This window comes from Phalacrocorax carbo, chromosome 1 (assembly GCF_963921805.1).
Source record: "Phalacrocorax carbo chromosome 1, bPhaCar2.1, whole genome shotgun sequence".
Classification (NCBI taxonomy): domain Eukaryota; kingdom Metazoa; phylum Chordata; class Aves; order Suliformes; family Phalacrocoracidae; genus Phalacrocorax; species Phalacrocorax carbo.
Genome location: NC_087513.1, coordinates 20,255,970 through 20,280,632, shown reverse-complemented (window position 1 = coordinate 20,280,632; position 24,663 = coordinate 20,255,970).

The following is a 24,663-nucleotide window of genomic DNA, read 5'->3' as shown; positions in this document are numbered from 1 at the left end:
AAACTGAGCTCATCCAGCAAGTCTGGGAGATATGGCATCTTTAAAAGTATGAGGATAACACTAAAATTGAGAGAACAATATTAACAGAGTATGTGGAGGTAATTGCTTTACAACAGTATTTCTTCCTGCTTCAATTAAGAGTATGTAAGTCTTAAAGTGATATAGGTTAAAATTAGGTGAAGCAAGGCCATTTCTGTTTTGGTTAGGGTTTTAAATTTAAACACATATATCTATAAAAAAAGATATTATGAAGTCTGTTTTCTTCTTACATTTTTCAAATAATTTAGTACCATATAGTTTCTTTTGGTTCCTCTAGTGTAGTGGTATGACTGAGAACCTCCTGCAGTCTTTTTATTTTTTTTAATAAAAGTAAATTCCTATTTATCTTGAACATTTTATTTTCTATTTTTTTTAAGATTTTATACTTCTTTCTTTTACCTTCCTGCCTGTTTTCATTAAAATCTTAATAAATTAGGATTCTGATAATTCTATTCAGTTGCATGTGTTTTAGAATAACACTTTTGCATCTGTCTTATTTCTTAAAGAAAAAAGTCTTTGAGAATTCTGAAAGTAATTGTATTGGGTTTGTGTGGCAAGGTTCTGGTAGCAGGGGGGCTACAGGGGTGTCTTCTGTGAGAAGATGCTAGAAGCTTCCCCCATGACCGATAGAGCCAACGCTAGCTGGCTCCAAGATGGGCCCACTACTGGTCAAGGATGAGCAAATCAGTGATGGTGGCAGCACCTCTGCGATAACATATTTAAAAAGGAGAAAAAAACCGCTATGCAACAGCAGCAAAGGAGAGGAGTGAGAATATGTGAGTAACAAGTCTGGGGGCACCAAGGTCAGTGAATAAGGAGGGGGAGGAGGTACTCCAAATGCTGGAGCAGAGATTCCCCTGAAGCCCATGGTGAAGACCATGGTGAGGCAGGCTGTCCCCCTGCAGCCCATGGAGGTTAACTGTGGAGCAGATACCACCTGCAGCCCTTGGAGGACACTACACCAGAGCAGGTGGATGCCCGAAGGGGACTGTGAGCCCATGGGAAGTCCATTCTGGAAGAGGTTTGCTGGCAGGACTTGTGACTCCATGGGGGGCCTACGCTGGAGCAGTCTGTTCCTGAAGGACTGCATCCCAAGAAAGGGACATGCAGTGAATCAGTTCATGAAGAGCTGCAGCCCGTGTGAAGAGCTCGTGTTGGAGTAGTTGTGGAGAACTGTCACCTGTGGGAGGGAACCTATGGTGGAGCAGGGGAAGAGTGTGAGGAATCCTCCTTCTGAGGAAGAAGGAGTGGCAGAAACAACATGTGATGAACTGACCACAGCCCCATTCCCTGTCCCTGTGCCACTTAGGGGGGGAGAGGCAAAGAATTTTGAGGTAAAGTTAGACCCAGCAAGAAGAGAGTAGTGGGGAGAAGGTGTTTGAAATTTTGGCTTAATTTCTCATTATGCTACTCTAATGTAATAAATTAAATTAATTTCTCCAAGCCAAGTCTGTTTTGCCCATGATGGTAATTGGTCAGTGATCTCTCCCTGTCCTTATCTTGACCCAAATGCCTTTTGTTACATTTTCTCTACCCTGTCCAGCTGAGGAGGGGAGTGATACAGCTGCTTGGTGGGCACCTGACATACAGACAGGATCAACCCACCACAGTGATGAAAAAAACACTGATGTTTTTCATTGAACCTGTCAGTTTTAGGGTGCTTTGAACAAGTCTTAATTTCAGTCTAAATTATTTATTTTACATTGTCCTGTGGGTGATGTTTTCTTGGCAGACCTATATATTCCAAAACGTTTCAGAAAGCATAAATTTTTACAAGATGATGAATTGCTGTAAGTTTCTTTCCCTATATTGTCTGCAACTAATATTTATTTGTTTAAATGTGGATAAGGTGTCAGTAGCCATATTCTATTTTGTGTTTCATAACTTACCATGAAGAAAACTCTGGTCAAATACAGATAATTGATTTCATGTGTTTGAAACTTGAATTATTTTGGGACTCTACTGAGCATGCTTCCATTTGCAAATAGGAATTAATTGTATAACAGCAAGTTTGTACATGTGACAAGTTCTTTCTTGATAGTAGTTTTATAGTAAATATCTTAAACAATGATTCAGTGCCTCCCCCAGACTGGACTTCAGAAATGTGCCAAAATAACTGTATAATTATTATCTTGAAAGACCATTCATCATTTAATTAATTTCAGTTCAATAGCCAGTGACCTTGCTTACCAGCCCACCCTTTACTCCCTTGGAGACTGGAATGGAATACCTGAGACCAAGTCTATCAACTAGGCTTAAGTCTCTTTGAAAAAACAACATGACATTAGTGGACTCAAAGGGGTGACGGGAAGATCAATTTTTGCTGAGGTTGTCCAATCAGTCATATACAACTGCATTAACATTGCTCTAGTGTTCTCTTTGTCATTACAGTCATTCTGGTCACCCAATGCACTGACTATGAATGTGAGAAGAGACCTGACCCATATGCAAGAGGGGATCAGGAATAACACAGTACTTCATCTGGAAAAAAAAGAGGCAGCAATGGCTATTTATTCTGATGCAGAGACATGTAGTCCATATTGATTAAGTCAGGGAAGCCAAGACTATGTGACCTTTTAAGGCTGAATAGCAGACATATTCCACAGTGAAAACGACAGGATGCACACTGTAAACACATTCTTTAATGCTGTACATTAAAGTCCTGGAAAAAAAATATTTGCTTAGTACTTGTTAAATATGAATGTGGATTTGTATTATGTATAAACATAGAGTGATCAATTTTTTATTATCTAATATTTTGTATTTTTAAAATAAATAAGTAACAATATTCTATTTTCTGTTTCTTACTGAAATCTGAAATCATACAACACTGCACAGTTCAAAATAACTTACCTGCATATGATAGGCACTTTTTATCAAAAGTTAGAAATACTGAACTAAAAGTCAGGTTGTTAGCAGAGTTTTAAAAAGGAACTGTCTGATTCTCATTTAACCAAATCTCACCTCTGCTTCTGCTGTATATATTTTTGAAAGAGAACCGAAGAGGTTTGCAGGAGAGCACAAACCAAATGGCTCCATGCACTTTTAAAAATAATGGATAAAGTTTAGTAGATTGCAGCAAGTGATTAACAAATTTAAGAAATAGTTTTCCTGTTAGTGGCTACTTGATTTCATCTTATGAGCCACAAAACTTTTCTAAGCAGTGCCTATGTTGACAAGGAGAGGAAAACAGAGAACCAAATAATATTATTCAATTATTTGACAAGCATGTTAAAATATGCTTTTTAAAAAGCTTAAGACATTACTAAGACTCACAGTCTTTTACAAGTTGTTACTCTTTTGACTCACATGGAAAAGAAAAACAATGCTGCAATTATATGCAAGAGTAGACACGCTGCTGTGCTAAGTTTCAGCTTTCTTCTTTGATAATGCTGCAGGTTACTAATTGCAGTTTGACTGCCAAAATAAACTTTCCAGGTTAGCAACTACCTTTTTAAAGGGAATTGAAAGAACAGAAATTTTGTTGAGGTGAGAGAGATTTCTATAAAATTTCTCAACAACAGTCTCTCAACTGCTATGGTAAATACTTTGTAAATAGCCTAAATTCCCACCGTGTAGTATGAACATTCAACATTAAAGTGATGTTTAGCTGAGGAACTGTTTAAATGAAAATTACTGCAAGATGTGAGAGAGTTGATTCCTGTTTCCCTGGAGATGATTAAACACTGAATAAGGTGAAATAATGAAGTAAAATATAGGAAAATTAAAGGTTTGATAATTTTATTTTTGAGTGCATGGTAGTCTTAGTGGCTGCTTTTAAAAATGGCTATTTTAAAAGTTACCAAGTTGAAAAGTACTAACATAAAGCATTTCCATATCTAGCTGCATCTATCTGTGGCATCTATATGATGTAAAGTCTTCAAAATTATTCAAAGAGATAAATAGATGGGTAGAGGCTGGTAAGGCAGATGAATATGTTATTTGAAAACTTAAATATGATGTAATTTAAGGTATGTGTCATTGGAGACATTTCCTTATTTAATGATCGCACTGGAGAATATACGCTTGAGAGCAATAAGGACAGATTTCTCCCCTTTGTAAAATTAGGGTTAATTTGCCTCCTCAACTCCTTCAAAGTAAAAGTCATAGTATCTAAAGTAATCAAACCATCACCAGGCTTTATCACAGTTATACCCACATCTGAGTAATGGTCTTAATATTGCATATGGAATTTGTATCTTAAGATGTGTAAGAAGTGTAAGTTTCCAAGGATAGAAGCTCTGTGTTTCAATTCTGCTCTAGAAAACATACAGTAAAGGATGAGAGAACGTGTTTTGTTCCATTGCCATATTTTTCAGAGGTGCAGATTTAAGATTACTGCTGGCTGTGATTTACTTATGCCAATTTTTGTAAAAATAGGATAGATGTAATCTGTACATTTTTCTTTTCCTTTAAAGGTCATTAAAACCAGAATTACTTTTGTATGTTGCTGCATACTTAGTGAATGTCTTAAAAATTCTCTTTATAACCCTTCTGAAAATAAGATCAATTATACAAGTGACTATTATGGATCCAGCTGCTGGTTTCTGTCTCCAGATACTTGTTATTTGAAAACCATGTTAGCTAACTCAGAGTAACGCACAGCTTCTGCCTCAGATGTAATAAGCATTCAGCAAGAACTAATGACTAAAACAAAGCAGTAATGTGCAAATGAACCCACAGATTCCAAAAAGGAACAGAGAGCAGGAAGGAAACTATCATGCCATCCTGAGTTATCAGGATGTCCCTCGGTGTGGCATATCTACAGAATTTGAACAGTCAATAAAACTGTAGAGGATCATGTGTTAACAAAGTATGCCAATGTAATACAAATCTGTAAGCTCAGTAATAAGCAATATTCACATGTGAAGAATCTACACAATTACTTTATAAACTCTGACCACCTTGTTTCTGACATGGAACAAGCAAAACACAGTAAGTTTATCAGTTTGTGGTAGCAACATGGAGAAAACAGTTACTGTGCATTTAGGGCATTCAGAAGGAGGTCCTATTGAAACCAGATGGAATGGCAGGAAGACATGCCAGGGGAGGTTTATGTTGGATATTAGGAAAAGGTTGTTCACCCAGAGGGTGTTGGAGCACTGGAACAGGCTCCCCAGGGAGGCAGTCACAGCACCAAGCCTGATGATATTCAAGAAACACTTGGACAATGCCCTCAGAGATATGGTGTAAATTGGGGCTGTCCTGTGCAGGGACAGGAGTTGGACTTGATGATCCTTTTGGGTCCCTTTCAACTCCAGACATTCTATGATTCTGTGGGTCCTAGCATTGGTCACCAGAGAGAAGAGATCAGCGTCTGCCTCCCCTCCTCCCCTTGTGAGGAAGCTGCAGACAGCGATGAGGTCTCCTCTCAGTCTCCTCTTCTACAGGCTGGATAAACCAAGTGATTTTAGCTGCTCCTTATACAATTTCTCCTCTAAACCCTTCATCAACTTTGTGGCCCTTCTCTGGACACTCTCTAGTAGCTTTATATCATTAATGTACTGTGGTGCCCAAAAGTGCACACAGTACTCGAGGTGAGGTCTCAGAAGCGCACACTAGAGAGGGACAATCACCTCCCTTGACTGGCTGCAGTGCAGTGCTTGATGCACCCCAGGACTCAGTTGGCCCTCTTGGCTGCCAGGGCACACTGTTGGCTCATGTTCAACTTGCTGTTGACCAGAACCCCCAGATCCCTCTTTGTGGAGCTTCTCTCCAGCCTCTCATTCCCCAGTCTGTATGTACAACCAGGGTTGCCATGTCCCAGATGCAAAATCTGTCACTTGCCCTTGTTAAACTTCATACGGTTGGTGATTGTGCCACTCTCTTATTTGTCTAGATCCTTCTGCAGGACCTCTCTGCCCTCAAGAGTGTCAACAGCTCCTCCCAATTTTGTGTCATCAGCAAACTTAATTAATATTCCTTCCAGCCCTGCATCCAAGTCATTTATGAAGAGATTAAAGAGTACCGGCCCTAAAATGGATCCCTGAGGAACCCCGCTAGTGACTAGCCACCAGCCTGACGTAACCCCATTTACTATAACACTTTGAGCCCAATCCATCAGCCAATTAGCCAGAAAAACTCAGTATAAAGAAAAAGAAAGAATAATCTCATGACCAAAACTCTGGCTGCTGGACTGGACAGTTCTGTGAAATGATAGAAACAAAATTAATGACAATCATTTAAAAAAAATGAATAACAGAGTAATGAAGACAAGACTGATGATATAGTGAAAAAGTAATTTTTTAAAAAATCTTAAACACAGATGTTCGTGTTTGTTTTGGGGTTTTTTGTGTTTTATTTTTTTTTAATATAATATTGTCAAAGAGGTGAGAGATTTGGTATGATGTGTTCCTTTCCCAGGTAATTCTGATATCACTTCTGAGGAAGTCTCTAATTTACATGGTTAATCTTGGTGAACTTGTTCAGCATTCACGAGAAGGAAAGTAACAGCCAGGGTGTTACTTGCTATGAATTAGTGCATTTTTATTGATTTGCTGGAACATTGTTTTTTCTGTCAAATAAAACCCACTTTGTGCATGTAAGAAATATTGAGAACAGAAATCTAAACTACCACTTTGTGAATGCCATTTTATGTTCAGCATCATTAAGAATTCAGACATTCAACATAGTGTGAGGAAGGTGCATATTGTACAATACTGTACAATATGATATTTTTATTGTACAGATATTGTAGAATATTGTACAATACAATATTTTCACATATGTCTTATGTGACTACTATATGCCAACTAATGACATTTTCTATGGCAATCAAAAGTCAATTTCAGTCTTAAGTACTATATTTAAAAAGCAAATGCTTAAACACCTCTAGGTTGATCATGCACAACTTAGATATTTTTGTAAGTTTTGCATTTTCGTCTGAGCTAATCAAGTTGTTGACATTTTGAAGAAACATGAAGGACCTCAATAGTAATTGCCCTGAAGAGTAAAACCAGAGTGTGGATGCATTCAATTTGATTGTACTCAAATGAAAAAGAATGTTTTCTATAACTTAATTGCTACATTTTGCAGACAAAAATCTATTCACCTTATTCAAGACCTAAGCATATTTTTATTATTGTGATGTACTGAATTATGAAAATGGGACCTGATGCAAATCTGATGGTGTTGGCTAGCAACCACAGTCTGGAGCTGGAAAAAGAATAGGCAGAAAAAAACCATCTTGCTTGAAGTTATTTTCTACCTCAGCTGTTTGTATCTCCTCAAGGGTTTAACACACATGTAAGAGCTCTGTTTTCTGAAAACTGCTCACTCTCCTCATATATATTTGTACTCACACAAACACACACACACTTTGGTATATCTTAGTTATTAATCATATTAGTTCTTTTTTTATTTATTTAGGTTACAGCTTGTTCTATATATGGATATTCTGGCACTAATTATAGAACAGATTGTGTTGGGATTTCTACAGGACTGCACTATGGCAATACAGATTAAGCAATTAACCTTGATGTCACTGTAATTATTAAGATACTTTAGCAAAATGAACTAATTTCCCCACAGGATGTTCTGTTGAAATCAACTTCCACTCTTTTTAAGATGCCAAAATAGGAAATGGTAATGGAAAACTAAGTTTGCAATTTTAATAAGCTGTTGGGTGTACAGACCTTTTCAGCAGTCATCTTTAAGTGTTTCACACAATAGTTCACTCCACACTGATAATATATATTTTTCATATATATTCATAAAAATGTCCATATTGCATATGGCAATTAAAACAACATGCAATAATATTCTGTGGACATCAGGAAAAATATTAGAAGAAAAATGGAATAGATAGTACCTCTTTACTGTGGCTTTACTATGCAACTTCTGACCTTAAACAAAGCTTATTCTAAAATATATAGCCAAGAGAAACTAGCTCATATTTACATTCTGTACAATATCAGCCCTTAATATTCAGGTAATAAAATTACTTGCATTCAATAGCAGAATATTACATACTAAAATCTACTATATTAGAAATGCAATAATATGAAATATTTTGACTTCTTATTAACATGCATCTTTAATTTTTTAATACTTTAGATTAAAAATCCTTTTAGATTATTTTAGAATCTTATTGTTACTTTGTTACTTCATTTTATAAAAAAATAATTATTCAAAGTACTAGTTAATTTTTTTAACCCACTAAAATATGAAATTAATATCAATCTAAAAAAGGATCTTTAAAGTCCCTTGACTGTGCTCTTTCCTGTGCATAGGAAGAGTATCTGTTCTGCAGAAATTTCTTTGTAAAGGACAGTCATTTTCTCCAGTCAACCATTACATTTCAATCATTACATCTAATGATATGAAGTCTAACTTCAAAAGAAAGATTATACACACTTAAAGGATAAAAAAACCCCCAATTGTTAGACCAGAAGTAGTGATTGCTTTATTATACTATTTAAAGAAAGTTTTTAGTAATATTCTGGTGTTTTTCATGCTGTTTTATGAAGATAAATTTTAATGTATTTCAATTACTATTTAAAATTTAGAGTAGTTATTTGCTAAACTAATGAAATACACATCCAGAATAATTACTATCATACATTTAATTGTATCTGTACTACAATAAAGAGCAGACATGTAATTTATTCAAATTACTGTTATTAAAAGGTTTCATTTACCTTCCTACACAGAGATGTTTTGCTATGTAACTATAAAGCCACAGAAGCAAGATGGTGAACACAAATAAAAAAAAAATAAACTTTTTTATATTAGATTAGGAAAAAAACCCATAGTTTTCCCTTTTTGTAATTTTTCTAGTGCAGCATGTTTGCATAGCACTAAAGGGTGTAAAAACAGATACTTCACTCATTTGTATATGGTACTGAAGCTATTATTAGCTGCATTGGTAATTCTCCAAACAATTTTTCTCAAAAGAAGGAAGAGTTCTTGAAATTTTGCACACTCTATCTCATAGCAGAAGCACTTTTTAATTTTTCTTCAAATCTGGATGAAATTGAGGGAAAAATATGTCAGCTTTGTTTGGCTTGTATTTTCCAGGTATATTCATTTAGAGGAACTTAGAATTTTTTTTTAATTGCTTTGTTTTCAATATAAAAGTAAGACTTATAGGTTTTCTGGGGTTTGTTTTTGTTTTGAGAGCAGTGGATTATTTACAGATATTTAAGTAGACAGAGATGCAGCTGCACTGGAGCCATTTATGCAGGAATATGTTAAAAAAAAAAGAGGGAAAAATGAAATAAACCTTACCTAACCCAGTCAGGATACTGAAGGATTTATGGTGCTTTAAAAAGAAAGGGAAACTTAACATGCAGATCTCTTTCTACAACAATTGCAGTTTTGATTGAAAACTACAGGACTGCTCTAACAACTGTGTCTCAGGCAGTGCATTTACCTGATTCCTCCCAGCACAATGTAGCCTCATTTCTCTCTTGTTCTGTCTTGCAGGTCTCACTGCTAAAAGCAGCAATTTCAGTAATATATTCCCAACAGATGCTGGCAGGACAGAAAAATCCACTGCTGTTTGTGGCCATTCATGTTTATTATTGTTCCAAACTAATTTGCTGTAGCCTTTTTTTCACCTGAGCATATGCCACTCCTTTCCTCTGCTTTGCAGGTGTTTGTATTTAAGGAAAACCTTTTCTATCTTTAATATATTAAACTTTCAGCATATTTGAATGTGTTCGTAGTATGCCAAAGGAAATATTTTATAAAGCATTGTTAGTAATTCTACTAGTGAGCTGGAGATTATTCAGTTGGAATATTTAAGTAAGTGCTTTGAGGGTGATTTGATTCAACAGTGAGGTGACAGATACCTTCCAGAAAAGTGCCACAAATACACAACTTATATAGAGAAATATGAAAAATACAGAAGAGTGAAACATTTCGCTGGAATCCCTCTAAGGGCTGAATGCAGAGAAAATAAAGGGGAAAAAGAAGAGAATTATTGACATAATCAGGATATAAAACTGTTCTGAGAAGAGTTATACTGTACTGAACAACCATAGTTATTTAACATTTGATTTATTGAGTGCTCTTTTTTGTCAGGTTTTTAATAAATGTAATCAAAAGGGATACATTTGCAAACAAAGGTGCTTTTTTTCTGGTTGACTGCCATGAAGGACGATAATAGTAGTAGTATTATATATTAAACATGACATTTAGCTACTGAAAATGTTTCTAAAAATGTGCATTTCCATTTTTGTAATGTGTGGAACCACTTCTAATATAACGGCAAAAATAATTCAGGGAGAACATAAGAACTTCCTGCTTTTCTTTCTCTTTCCTGTGATTCTTTTTTCTGTTTCTTTCTTCCCTTTCCCTTTCCTGAATGTGTTGAAGATCCTTCATTTTCTCATCCTTTAGCTTTTTGTCAAAGGTTCTTGATATTTCATTCCCTCTTCTATTGGGATTATGATATAGTTTTTTCTTTAAAATAATAATTTACGTATTTCACAAATGGCTGCCCCATAGTGGATGGATGATTTGTTTCACTTGTTCTTATTGCTCAGGGCTGAAAATGCTATCACCTTGTTTTCTTTATCATATCATTTGAATTTATATTGAGATTCAGTAAAGTCATGATAGACTTAAATAAAAACATTCAACGCAGTTTTTTCTCTCTCTAAATATTACCATAACCAATAAAATACTGTCATTTAAGCAATCATTTTTTTATTTTTAATGGGCAGTATAAGCAGTGGATTACAATGAGGGAAGAAGAAATTATCTGAAATTCTCTGAATCAGAACTGTTAAAGGATCATGCTTCCTGGAAGTATATAGACATAATGAAAAATAACACACATAAAAGTGTAAAGGAAGATAATATTTCTTATTGTCTGCATCAGGAAAATGACAGCTCCTATTAATATTTTCAAACTCTTTTTACCTAATTCAGACCTAATATGTAATTGAAATAAAATTGGACTAAAATATAAACCAGAATCAAAGTATAAACAAAACTAGTCTTAGAAAACGGACTTTTAAAAAAGTTAAAAGTTTCCTGTATTTCTTCTTGAGTTTTGAAACATTCATATCCACCATTAGAGGAGAATCGAGATGTTCCAGACAATTTTTGTATAGTTTTTTTTTTTTTAAAAAAGATTTTCTGTCTGTTCTTCACACACAGAAGATCTGTAGACACCTCCATCATTGATACTATTAACACCCGTTATTGAAAGAAAAGAACTAGCCTCCTGAAGAACAGTTCCTAAGAAAACTACAATAAAATAATAATCACCTTCTTAAGTATTGGTCCAATTATCGTTACTTTTGGCCACAAAATTCTATTGGCAACTTGAGCTCTCACTAAGCCATATAAGACAGTTAGAACCAAATATTTTTTAGAGTCTTAATTACCTAGTTCAAAGAAGCAAGTTTCTGTAATATGCTAACAGAGGGTTGCTGAATCAGAGTCATGAGGCCTCCCAAAGCTAAAAGCAAAAGTGCACCAAGGGTGAGTTTACACTGCAGTATGTTAGACTACTGTGAATGCAGCTTTGATAAATGCAGCACTTCCTGTGTCCTCAAGGAACATGTAACCCTTTTAGAAATTACAATTTATTTTATTTAAAACATACTTTTCTTAGAGAGTGTGAAGAAAGGACAAGAAAAGCAAACTTTGAACTACTTGTTGTATACAATATTGCTAACTGTTAATACTTTAACTGATAATAATAATAATAATAATCTGTTAATACTTTTTTCTTCAAAAGTTAAACATGGTTAGCTTTCATCATAGATATTCATCATAATTAAGTCATTAATATATTAGGAATGTGATAAAAACTGTTTTCCTTAGCTCCTCATCCCCACTTTTACAAGATAATTGATCCCATTTTCTTTAGTCTTGGGATGGCTTCTTTTGCAAGTTTTTGTCTTTTTCCATGAATTATATGTTAGATTGCATTAGACAGCCTCTTTAGCAAGGCCTGTTGACAGGACAATGGGTAATGCTTTTAAACTAAAGGAAGGTAGATTTAGACTGGATATAAGGAAGAAATATTTTACAGTAAGGGTGGTGAAGCACTGGAACAGGTTGCCCAGAGAGGTTGTGGAGGTCCCATCCCTGGAAACATTCAACGTCAGGTTGGACGGGCCTCTGAGCAACATGATCTAATTGATGTCCCTGTTCACCGTTGGACTAGATGACCTCTAAAAGTCCCTTCCAACCCAAAGCATGCTACCACACTATGAAACTCACTTCACTTTATTTTCAATTCAGCATGAACAAAGTTCAACATGAACAAGTCAACAATCACTGAAAAAGTTTATTTTAAAGTATTTTTGTCATGTGATGTGTCTTTTTAAATAAGGTAGCCAAAATGTTACTTAATTTTCCAGTTGAATCTTCTTCATACCATCCTTGCATTCTGCCTTCCTCCTATCTGAGAGAGTATAAAACACCTAATGTGAAGATAATAAAATTTGAAATTGTTTTCACATGCCTGATATTAGAGCAAAGAATTGGTAAAATGATGTAGTTCAGTAGCTGGGTTACTGCATGAACTCATTTTAAGGCACATTTGTTGCAGGAGGCCAATGTCAAGTCTAATGCTGTAAAATTATTCCACACATACACATTTTGTTTTTATTAAAAGTAAGGACAAATAAATCAATTAAAATGTAATCCATTTTTCTACAAGTCAATTCAACCTCAGTGAAGTCTTCCAAAATTTGAAAAGATGTCTTTGCTTAGTTGGTGAACAGATAAACTTATTTTTTTTAGAAACTTATTTTTTCACTGCCATTTCCCTTAGACTTGTTCTAAGCCATGCAAAACAAACATCCTAGAAGAAAAGTTTTAGGTTTTTGAATGTTCAGAGACACGGCAGTCAGATTTACTGACGTGATAAAAAGACTGTGCTGTAGTTTTAATAAATTAGCTGTAAATTAGTTTTAGTAGAATGATTAAACTTATTTCTATTTTAAGACATTTTCCCCTTTGGTTCTGTAAGGATAGATCATTTTAAACATTTGACATGACGAAAATTCAAAATCCATGTGTCGTGGTTCAGCCTCAGCTGGCAACTGAACACCACGCAGCCGCTCGCTCACCCCCCCCCCACCCCTGTGGGATGGGGAAGAGAATCGGACGAGCAAAAGAACTTGTGGGTTGAGATAAGCACAGTTTAATAACTACAATAGAATGATGATGATAAATGATTATGATAATAATGACAGTAAGGTTAATATAATAAAAGGGAAAAGGGAGGAAAGGGAAAACAGGGAACAAAAACGCAGAAACACGAACGATACAGCCGCTCACCACCCGCCGACCGACGCTGCCCGTCCCCGAGCCGCGATTGCTCCCTCCCTCCCCCGGCCAGCCCCTCCCAGGTAGCATACTGGGCATGACGTTACATGATATGGAATATCCCTTTGGTCAGTTTGAATCCACTCTCTTAGCTGTGCCCCCTCCCCTCCCGGCTTCTTGTGCACCCAGCAGAGCATGGGAAGCTAGACGTGTCCTTGACTAGTATCAGCGCTGCCCAACAACAGCCTAAACATCTGTGTGTTATCTCAACAGGTTTTTTTCCATGCTAATTTCAAAGCACAGCACTATACCAGCTAGAGTGAAGAAAATTAACTCTATCGCAGCTGAAACCATGACAGTATCCACCCCTTATTCCATATCATTGACATCATGCTCAGGTCCCATACTATTCAGTACAACTTCAATAATCCTTATCCATCTTCTTATCCTTTAACAATATATATATATACAGATTTTCATTTATCATTCCACTAGTTTATGGAACACCCCTGTAGAATGCCTGTGAAATGTCCATTGAGTTCATTTAGTCCATGACTTTGGATTTCATCTCTTGTAAGGGTCCTTCGGTGCGGCGGTGTGCGTGGGGTCAGGTTGTTGCATGTCAGTCCTTGTTCCATCACCGCTGCACTGGTAGTTCGTGTTCTCTCACTGCTGCACTTTGCTCGGTTCCATTGAAAGTTCATTTGCTATTATCATTAATTGGGGGATTCCCACCATGATAACATTCCACTGATGCAACCATAGTAGTGATGACATACAACATCATATTACAATTAACAGCATATTATTCAGTTCATTGGCTGTTTTCACCCAGAATTAAATCCCCCTGGGGTACACACCGAACTCCTCCATCCTCCCGCATCACCCACCAAGTGCACCCAGGTCCTCGAGCAAACGCAATCCCACGAGTGGGTTTGCCTCTGCTGGAAGCAGGAATAACCCAAACTGTCTTGCCCAGCATATTTTTTATGTGCACTACAGGGACTCTATCCCCTTCCACAGTACGTAAGGATTCTGATTGGGCCGGGCCAGCTCGCCTGGCAGATCCCCTTGTGTTGACTAACCAGGTGGCTTTTGCTAAATGTGTATCCCAGTGTTTAAATGTTCCACCCCCCATTGCTCTCAGTGTCATCTTTAATAGTCCATTGTATCTTTCGATTTTCCCAGAGGCTGGTGCGTGATAGGGGATGTGATACACCCACTCAATGCCGTGCTCTTTGGCCCAGGTGTCTATAAGGTTGTTTCGGAAATGAGTCCCATTATCTGACTCAATTCTCTCTGGGGTGCCATGTCGCCACAGGACTTGTTTTTCGAGACCCAGGATAGTGTTCCGGGCAGTGGCGTGGGGGACAGGATATGTTTCCAGCCAGCCGGTGGTTGCTTCTACCATGGTGAGAACATGGCGCTTGCCTTGGCGGGTCTGTGGGAGTGTGATATAGTCAATTTGCCAGGCCTCCCCATATTTATATTTCAGCCATCGTCCCCCATACCACAGAGGCTTTACCCGCTTCGCTTGCTTGATTGCAGCACGTTTCACATTCGTGGATAACCTGCGCAATAACGTCCATGGTCAAGTCCACCCCTCGATCACGAGCCCACCTGTATGTTGCATCTCTCCCTTGATGGCCTGAGGTGTCATGGGCCCACCGAGCTAGAAATAGTTCACCCTTATGCTGCCAGTCCAGATCCACCTCAGCCACTTCAATCTTGGCAGCCTGATCCACCTGCTGGTTGTTTCGATGTTCTTCAGTGGCCCGACTCTTGGGGACGTGAGCATCCACATGCCGTACCTTTACAACCAGGTTCTCTACCCGGGCAGCAATATCTTGCCACAGTGCGGCAGCCCAGATGGGTTTGCCTCTGCGCTGCCAGTTGCTTTGCTTCCACTGCTGTAGCCAGCCCCACAGGGCATTTGCCACCATCCAGGAATCAGTATAGAGATAGAGCACTGGCCACTTTTCCCGTTCAGCGATGTCTAAGGCCAGCTGGATGGCCTTTACTTCTGCAAACTGGCTCGATTCACCTTCTCCTTCAGCAGTTTCTGCTACTTGTCGTGTAGGACTCCATACAGCAGCCTTCCATCTCCGGTGCTTTCCCACAAGGCGACAGGACCCATCAGTAAACAGGGCATATTGCTTCTCATCTTCTGGCAGTGTGTTATACAGTGGGGCTTCTTCAGCACGTGCCACCTCCTCCTCTGGTGATATTCCAAAATCTTTGCCTTCTGGCCAGTCCATAATCACTTCCAAGATTCCTGGGCGACTGGGGTTTCCTACTCGAGCCCGCTGGGTGATCAGTGCAACCCATTTACTCCACGTAGCATCAGTTGCATGGTGTGTAGAGGGGACATTTCCTTTGAACATCCAGCCCAGCACTGGCAGTCGGGGTGCCAGGAGCAACTGTGCTTCAGTACCAACCACTTCTGAAGCAGCTCGAACCCCTTCATATGCTGCCAATATCTCTTTTTCAGTTGGAGTATAGCGGGCTTCGGACCCTCTGTATCCCCGACTCCAAAACCCTAGGGGTCGACCTCGGGTCTCCCCTGGTGCTTTCTGCCAGAGGCTCCAGGTAGGGCCATTCTCCCCGGCTGCGGTGTAGAGCACATTTTTAATATCTTGTCCTGCCCGGACTGGCCCAAGAGCTACTGCATGAACTATTTCCCGTTTAATCTGTTCAAAGGCTTGTTGTTGTTCAGGGCCCCATTTGAAATCATTCTTTTTCCGGGTCACTTGATGGAGGGGGCTTACGATCAGACTGTAATTTGGAATATGCATTCTCCAAAAACCCACAACGCCCAAGAAAGCTTGTGTTTCCTTTTTGCTGGTTGGTGGAGACATGGCTGTTATTTTGTTGATCACATCCATGGGGATCTGACGACGACCATCTTGCCATTTGATTCCTAAGAACTGGATTTCTCGTGCAGGTCCCTTAACTTTACTTTGTTTTATGGCGAAACCAGCTTTCAGGAGGATTTGAACTATTTCCTTCCCTTTCTCAAAAACTTCTTCTGCTGTATTGCCCCACACGATGATGTCATCAATGTATTGTAGGTGTTCGGGAGCTCCACCTTGTTCCAAAGCATTATGGATCAGTCCATGGCAAATGGTAGGGCTGTGTTTCCACCCCTGGGGCAGTCGATTCCAGGTGTACTGGACCCCCCTCCAAGTAAAAGCAAACTGTGGCCTGCACTCTGCTGCCAGAGGGATTGAGAAGAATGCATTAGCGATATCGATTGTGGCATACCACTTGGCTGCCTTGGACTCCAGTTCATATTGAAGTTCTAGCATGTCTGGCACAGCAGCACTCAACGGTGGAGTGACTTCATTCAGGCCACGATAGTCTACCGTTAGCCTCCACTCTCCATTAGACTTCCGGACTGGCCATATGGGACTGTTAAAGGGTGAGTGGGTTTTACTGATGACTCCTTGGCTCTCCAGTCGATGAATGAGCCCGTGGATAGGGATCAGAGAGTCTCTGTTGGTGCGATATTGCCGTCGGTGCACTGTTGTGGTGGCGATCGGCACCTGTTGTTCTTTGACCTTCAGCAACCCCACCACAGAAGGGTCCTTCGAGAGGCCAGGCAAAGTAGACAGCTGTTTAATTTCCGCTGTCTCCAAGGCAGCTACACCAAAAGCCCACTTGTAACCTTTTGGGTCCTTGAAATACCCTCTCCTGAGATAGTCTATGCCAAGGATGCACGGAGCCTCTGGGCCAGTCACAATGGGGTGCTTCTGCCACTCATTGCCAGTTAGGCTCACTTCGGCCTCCAATACAGTTAGCTCTTGGGATCCCCCTGTCACTCCAGCAATGCTGATTGGTTCCGCCCCTATATAGTTTGATGGCATTAAGGTGCACTATGCACCGGTGTCCACTAAAGCTCTATATTCCTGTGGGTCAGATGTGCCAGGCCATCGGATCCACACAGTCCAGTAAACCCGGTTATCCCTTTCCTCCACCTGGCTGGAGGCAGGGCCCCCCTAGTCCTGATCATAGTATTCATCACTCACTTCCGGTAGGTATGAATCACGGGTGTCTCTGTTAAGATCAGTCAGGCCATCAGCACTTCTGCTCCTCTGTCTAGAGAATTGCTTATGGGAAACTGGGGCAGCAGCTCTCCTGGAGAAACTTCCCTGAGTAATTGTTCTCCCTTGCAGCTCACGTACCCGTGCCTCTAAGGCTGAGGTAGGTTTTCCATCCCACTTCTTCATGTCCTCTCCGTGATCACGCAGGTAAAACCATAGGGTGCCCCGTCGTGTGTATCCCTTCTCTTGAGCCAAGGGACGATTACTCCTAATGGCTGAGATACTGGTCCGTACTGGTGGGGAGTAGGACATATCTTCTTTGAGTTGCTGGAACTCTCGGGACAGTTTCTCAACAGCAGAGACGAGCGAGGAAGAGAGATTCGCTTCATATTCCCGGAGTCTATCAATCAACTCAGCCACCGTTGGTGTCTCGTCATCTTTCCAGGACATCACTGCCAATGAGTTTGCATACGAGGATGGTGCGCTCCGTACAAACTTCCGCCACATGGGTCGTGTGCACTCGGCTTCATCTGGATCTTTGGAGGACCGTTGATCGTCCAGGTCACCATAAACCACCTCAAGCACGGCTAATTCCCTTAGATGCTGAACGCCTTTCTCCATGGTCGTCCATTTTCCTAGGCGAAATACAATATCTTCTTTGAAGGGATACCTCTCTCTCACCGCGGCCAGGAGCCGCCTCCAGAGGCTGAGGGCTTGTGTTCCTTTTCCAATTGCTTTATCAATGCCCCCTTCCCTAGAGAGGGATCCCAGTTGTTTGGCTTCCTTCCCCTCTAATTCCAAACTACTGGCCCCATTATCCCAGCATCGGAGCAGCCAGGTGATAACGTGCTCACCTGAATGACGCCCGAAATCTTTCCGTATATCCCGCAACTCACTCAAGGATAGAGATCGGGTAGTTTCCGTTTCTTGTACACATGGTTCCTCCTCCTCCTCCTCTTCTCGTGATGGCCCTGGTTCATCGTAATCTCTTTCTAAACGAGTTGACTTTCTCTTCCATGATTTCTTCTTGCGTATAGGGGCGACTGATACTGGCACAGGTTGGTCCTCTGGTTCAGCTGCAACGCTTGGCACTGGGGTTTGAGTAGCTGCAGTGCCTGTCGTGGGGGTTTGAGTGGCCGCCGTGCTCATCACCGGGGTTGGAGCAGCTGCAGTATCTGTCGCAACGGGTTGGGTGGCCGCAGTGCTCGTCACCGGGGTTGGAGTAACTGCATTCTCTGTTGCGGCGGGTTGGGTGGCCGCCGTGCTCATCACCGGGGTTGGAGTAGCTGCAGTCTCTGTCGCGGCAGGTTGGGTGGCCACAGTGCTCATCACCGGGGTTGGAGTAACTGCAGTCTCTGTCACGGCGGTTTGGGTGGCCGCAGTGCTTGTCGCTGGGGTTGGAGTAGCTGCAGTGTCTGTCGTGAGGGTTTGGGTGGCCGCAGTACTTGTCACGGGGGTCGGAGTAGTTCCTTTCTCTTTCCCTTGGGGGTACTGAATAGTGTTAAATAGGGCTCGATAGGCATAAGCCAGACCCCAGCACATGGCAGTGATCTGTATCTCTCTGGAATTGCCAGGGTGACAACATATTTCCTCCAAATGTTCTACTAATTTTTCAGGATTCTGCACTTGTTCAGGGGTGAAGTCCCACACCATGGGGGGTGCCCACCGTCTTAGGCATTTGCCCATACTTTCCCACATACCCTGCCACGCATAGCTATCAAGCCTTGGGACAGATCTCTGGATTATATTCTTAACTTGCTTACTAACCTTAGACAGATCTGATACCACTTGCCAAAGCAATATCAACAGATGTATCTTAACTACACAAGGATGTTCAAGATACTGAAAAGTTGTTGTAAGGAGGGAGGAGACATTACATAAGATATTAGCTACGGTGCCATTCTGTATTTCCTCCATAAAAAACTCCTCAGAGGAGGAGGTATAATTGCTAATTGCCTCCATGAGGTGGTAGCTGTAGTACAGTAACGGCTTCCATGCAAAACCTAAATAACTGATAACAGTCAAGGCCAGTGTTTTAATAACAAGTCTCCTAGGCAAAATATCTCTAATCACTGCAGAGCACAGCCAGCTGACAGAACCAACAGCAAGTTTTAACATGTACTTTACAATCAGCATGGTAAAGACTGGACAAGCTAATACTGCGAGCAGATTAATCAATGCTGTGACCAGCAACTGTTATTATCTCAAACCCTTCTCGCCCCACGTTGGGCGCCAAAAATAGACTGTCGTGGTTCAGCCTCAGCTGGCAACTGAACACCACGCAGCCGCTCGCTCACCCCCCCCCCACCCCTGTGGGATGGGGAAGAGAATCGGACGAGCAAAAGAACTTGTGGGTTGAGATAAGCACAGTTTAATAACTACAATAGAATGATGATGATAAATGATTATGATAATAATGACAGTAAGGTTAATATAATAAAAGGGAAAAGGGAGGAAAGGGAAAACAGGGAACAAAAACGCAGAAACACGAACGATACAACCGCTCACCACCCGCCGACCGACGCTGCCCGTCCCCGAGCCGCGATTGCTCCCTCCCTCCCCCGGCCAGCCCCTCCCAGGTAGCATACTGGGCATGACGTTACATGATATGGAATATCCCTTTGGTCAGTTTGAATCCACTCTCTTAGCTGTGCCCCCTCCCCTCCCGGCTTCTTGTGCACCCAGCAGAGCATGGGAAGCTAGACGTGTCCTTGACTAGTATCAGCGCTGCCCAACAACAGCCTAAACATCTGTGTGTTATCTCAACAGGTTTTTTTCCATGCTAATTTCAAAGCACAGCACTATACCAGCTAGAGTGAAGAAAATTAACTCTATCGCAGCTGAAACCATGACACCATGAAAGATTAAAATACTTAGCCAATACATTTAGAAAATAGTATATATAATAAAGAATAATTTAGACACTTTAAATGAACTGGTTCTATATTCCTTCAACATGTTGATAATAATGTAAAAAATAGAAGAAAACTACAAGAGGAAACACATTAATTTTGATCCCTAAGCACAACTTTCCTCAGTTTCACAAAAAGGAAGGCACGATTCCAATGGTGGAATCCATTCCATGGTGTTATTTTTCAAAGCGTTTTCTTATATCCAAATACTATTCATAATAGATCAGGTACTATTTACTAGCATTGTATTAAATTTCATAATTGTAGTTTGTCATTACCTTGATATCTAATATATGATGGCCACTTTGTGCCTCAGGAAGCATCCCCTGCTTCTCTTGAGAATATAATTTGGGTTTGTTTTGCCTCACATGAAGATTTTTAATTTAGATTATTCTGCTTTATTCTGTTTTTTTTTGTTTGTTTTGGTTTGTTTTGGGTTTTTTTTTTGCAATACTGACAGTAGGGGAAATTCCTTTCACATACTGGGAAGGGAAAAGAGCAAGGTGAGATGAATAAGTTTTTTTAAAAAGTGTGAATTACTCAGATTTTTCAAGAATGCTGTCCAAAATCAGTCCTTAATACACATTGCAGTATTTAGTTGTCCAGTTCATACAGTCATGTGAATTCAGGAACTTAAACTTCGTGGATTTCCACATTGATTTCAGGACTATAGGTACTTTCTTAAGCAAACTATTAGTCAGATGCATGGACTCTTATTAAAATCTATTTTGTGATTTCCAGAAGTGTTTCTATGAATACCACTGTATAGAATTCCTCAAAACTGTAACTTTTGATAAAAAGGATCTGGGTAAAAAAGGATTTGAATAAAAAGGAAGAAATACTAGAAAGAAAAGAGGTATTAAATACAAATATATTATCTCTGGTCCATGAATCTTTAAAGTGCAGAGTTGTGGATGCTAGACAACTGTTTAGGAAAAGCATCACTGCATTCCCTCCCCTCATAGTGTCAGTTTACTGATAACCACTGTTGGAGATACCACACTGAATGCAAAATGACCTTTTGCCTTAACCCTTCTTATATACTTTGTTTTTATTGACAGTAATGTTCCACCTGTTGCTGAGCAATCTGGTAGCCTCAAGAAGTGTTTGTCTTTCTTTGAATTCGCCTTTGAAAGAAGATCACTAGTAGGACTTAATTTTGCAAGAGCTTGTAGGGGAAGCTGTACCACTGCCTTTCCAAGAGGTGATCAGCAATTCTTCCTTCTTTTCATGCTTTTGTTTGTTTGTTTGTTTTGTTTTGTGTGTGTGTGTGTGTGTGTGGCAATACCACTACCATGTACAGGGTAGATTAATTTAATTTGTTTACATTTTTGTGAATTCTTTAAGTTGGAGAGAATCAGCAATCTGTTCAGACATCAGAGGACGGAAAAAAAGATTTAAAGTAGTAGTTTTAGAATAATAGATTTGAATTCTAGTGGCACTGGTACCTAGGAGAATGGTAGCAGTGCTATGAATGTGTCAATTCTTCTTTTGCAGAGCAGCTGAGGTTGCCAGGAAGCCCCAGAGATCATCTAGACCTGCCTCCTGCTCAATGCAGGACCATGTTCAGCTGGGTTTTTAATATCTCCAAGGATGGACACATCACTACCTCTCTGGCAACCTGTTCCAGTATTTGACCACTATCACAGTAACAGATTTTTTTCTTATGCTTGTGTGGTATTTTCTTGCATTTATGCCCATTAACTCTTGTCCTGTCACTGTGTGTGACTGAGAATAGTCTGGCTCTATATGCTTTATTCTCTTATATCAGAAATTTGTAGACATTTTCCCATCTCTCTCTCTCAGTCAGCCTTGCTTGTGTTTTCTTTTGGGGGGGAGGGGGGGCTTGGGGGTGTTGGTTTGGTTGGTTTGTTCTTTTTTTTTCTCTCATGTAGATTGCTCATGTTTTAGAATGAAAGTTTATTAAGGTCAGAGGATAAAATCTAAGACCACGCTAAAATTATTCAATTAGATAGCAATGGAAGAGAAAACATTTGAAGATAAATTTCAGACTCATTAACCACTATGTATACATTTCAGTTCATTACATTACAGCTATAAAAGCTTAAAAATCTTCAGTCTATTCCTGACGGATTTGGGAATGTATTTAAAAGAGGCTGGCATTCTTAGTGTTCTGATAATTTTAAAAATTACTTTGACTGAATAGGGGACACATTTCTTTAAAAACATGATGAAAAGTGAAAACTGTTATTTAGGCCTTTTCAGACCATTCTCTAGATCTGTTGAGTAATGCACAATGTCTTTTGGTGTAATTGTTGGGAATACATACAACAGCACCTGCATGGATGGAGGAAGCTATACTTCTAAGAAGTTTTTATAGATTTCATGTAGTAAGAAAATTAATGAGACCTACACATGTATTTTGCTCTGTCATTCTTTTAAGACATCTAAGTCTGTAATACACATCTAAATTTTTCACAGAATAATAAGAAAATGTTTCCTTTTTGCAGGACTATTGTTCACAGGTCTGTTTATCCTGAAATGATTTTTTAATCAGATACATAATAGAGTTTTGCAAACAGTAGAGTTGGCATAAAGGTGTGTTTCACAGGGAGGAACATACAGTTGGGGTGCATGAAGTGGGGAATACCTAAAGTCAAAGCTGTTGAGAAAGGAAAAGAAGCATGTACAGCCTGAGCTAAGCACTTTTTGAAGACCAACTGTAGCATAACTACTTGGTCTTGATTTGGTATTGTGGCATTCTGGGAAAAAGGGGATTGTGAATACGGTTTAGATATAAATAGACCTGCTCAGCTAGATGACTGGTTTTGTGTTGGGTTTTTATTTATATATTTTATTTCTTCTGAGATAAGTAAAAATACTGTGAATATTTGCTCCTTTGTTAGGTTTGGAAAAGACTCTATTGTATAAAAATAGAAATTTTTTTTAAAGGCCTTTTTTCTCAAAAATTCTTTGTTTATAATTAATGACAAACACAGGTTGTCATAGTCATTAAATGTAGAAACTGAAAGAGATTTGATGGCCTGAGTTATACAGAAGGTCAGACTAGATGATCTAATTACTTCTGTTACTACAACTTTAAATCCATTATTGCATCTGAGAAGCTAAAAGTATAAAACTGAAAATAAACAAATGAGAGAAATATGAGAGTTTAAAATTTTGACTAATTGTTCTCTCTACTAGAAGAAGCATATTATTAAAACCTGTAATCCTCCCAGTATTAGGCATGTACTCTCATAAAGTTACTCATTTTCTAGGTTCCAGCAGAGAGAAAGAGGTGTTTCCTAAGCTGATTAATCACACTGAAATCACATTAATCACCTGGAAAAGGAAGTGTTTTAGTTCAGTAGGATGATTCACTGAAAGAAGTGACAATTAGCTTTGTTACAGCCTTTCCATTTTGTTGGCTGAAGCTAAGTAAATAAAAAAAGAGAAGACAACCAAACCCAACTTGGTTTGGGCCTCTCTGTATGTTTTTCAAAGAGGTTTGTATCTTTGATATTTTTTTTCCTTAGAAAAATATTAAATGCTTAGGTCAAGCATGGGGAACATTTAAATCTTCATCTTAAAGCAGCTGAAATTTATTTTTGGAAATCTGGTCCTTAGACTTACTTGTGTATCAGTCTCAAATGACTGCAGAAATAATAAAGAAGAGAAGGAGGTTGTATATAGCTAACAATTCAGTACTAACAAAGGAGAAGCCAATCTAATTTTTAGCAAGAAGACCATGCTGTTTATAAAATTATAAAGGTTCATTTAAAGAGAAAGTAAAAATGCAATTATAGAAAATAAATGACCAAATTATGAGTTCAGAATACATTATTATGTTTCTCACAGAGCATAATTATAGTTGTGTCATTTGTTCAGCTATATTCAAGGTTGTAGCAGCACTTATATTATAAACCTTATATTTCAACTTGGCAGTAAGAAATTTACTTAGCAGTGAAAATTAAGTGTCAACCCCAGAACATGTTATTTTACAGTCTTTCTCATTTCTTAATGCATAAGAGTGCAAAACTAAAAAGAGGGAAAATGCTAATTGGCCAGAGCTATGTTACTTTGGCACTATAGCTAAAAATAGGAGTGTATTCCTCCTAAAATTAGCACGGGTATTCATTAGCAAGAATGCTGAAGTGCCACTTTGTGGTAGTATGCAAAGTTCCTGTTTATTCAGTACTGTAATATAACAAAAGTAAATGCCCTTCATGTTTTCACTACCTTTGAAGATAAAGGATCCTTTTCCCCCACCTATTTTTTTATTTGTTGTTGGGTTTTTTTTTGGGGGGGGAGGGAGTTGTTTGTTTGCTTTTTAGAAATAAACATGTTTTTGATATTGCAGATTATTCTCCCTAAGCGTATAGATTACCATTAACTTCTACATGGTTTGGAACTGAATCTTTGCTTCTTTTGTCAGAGAGGTGGTGGGGTGAGTTAAGTTTTACTTCACATCT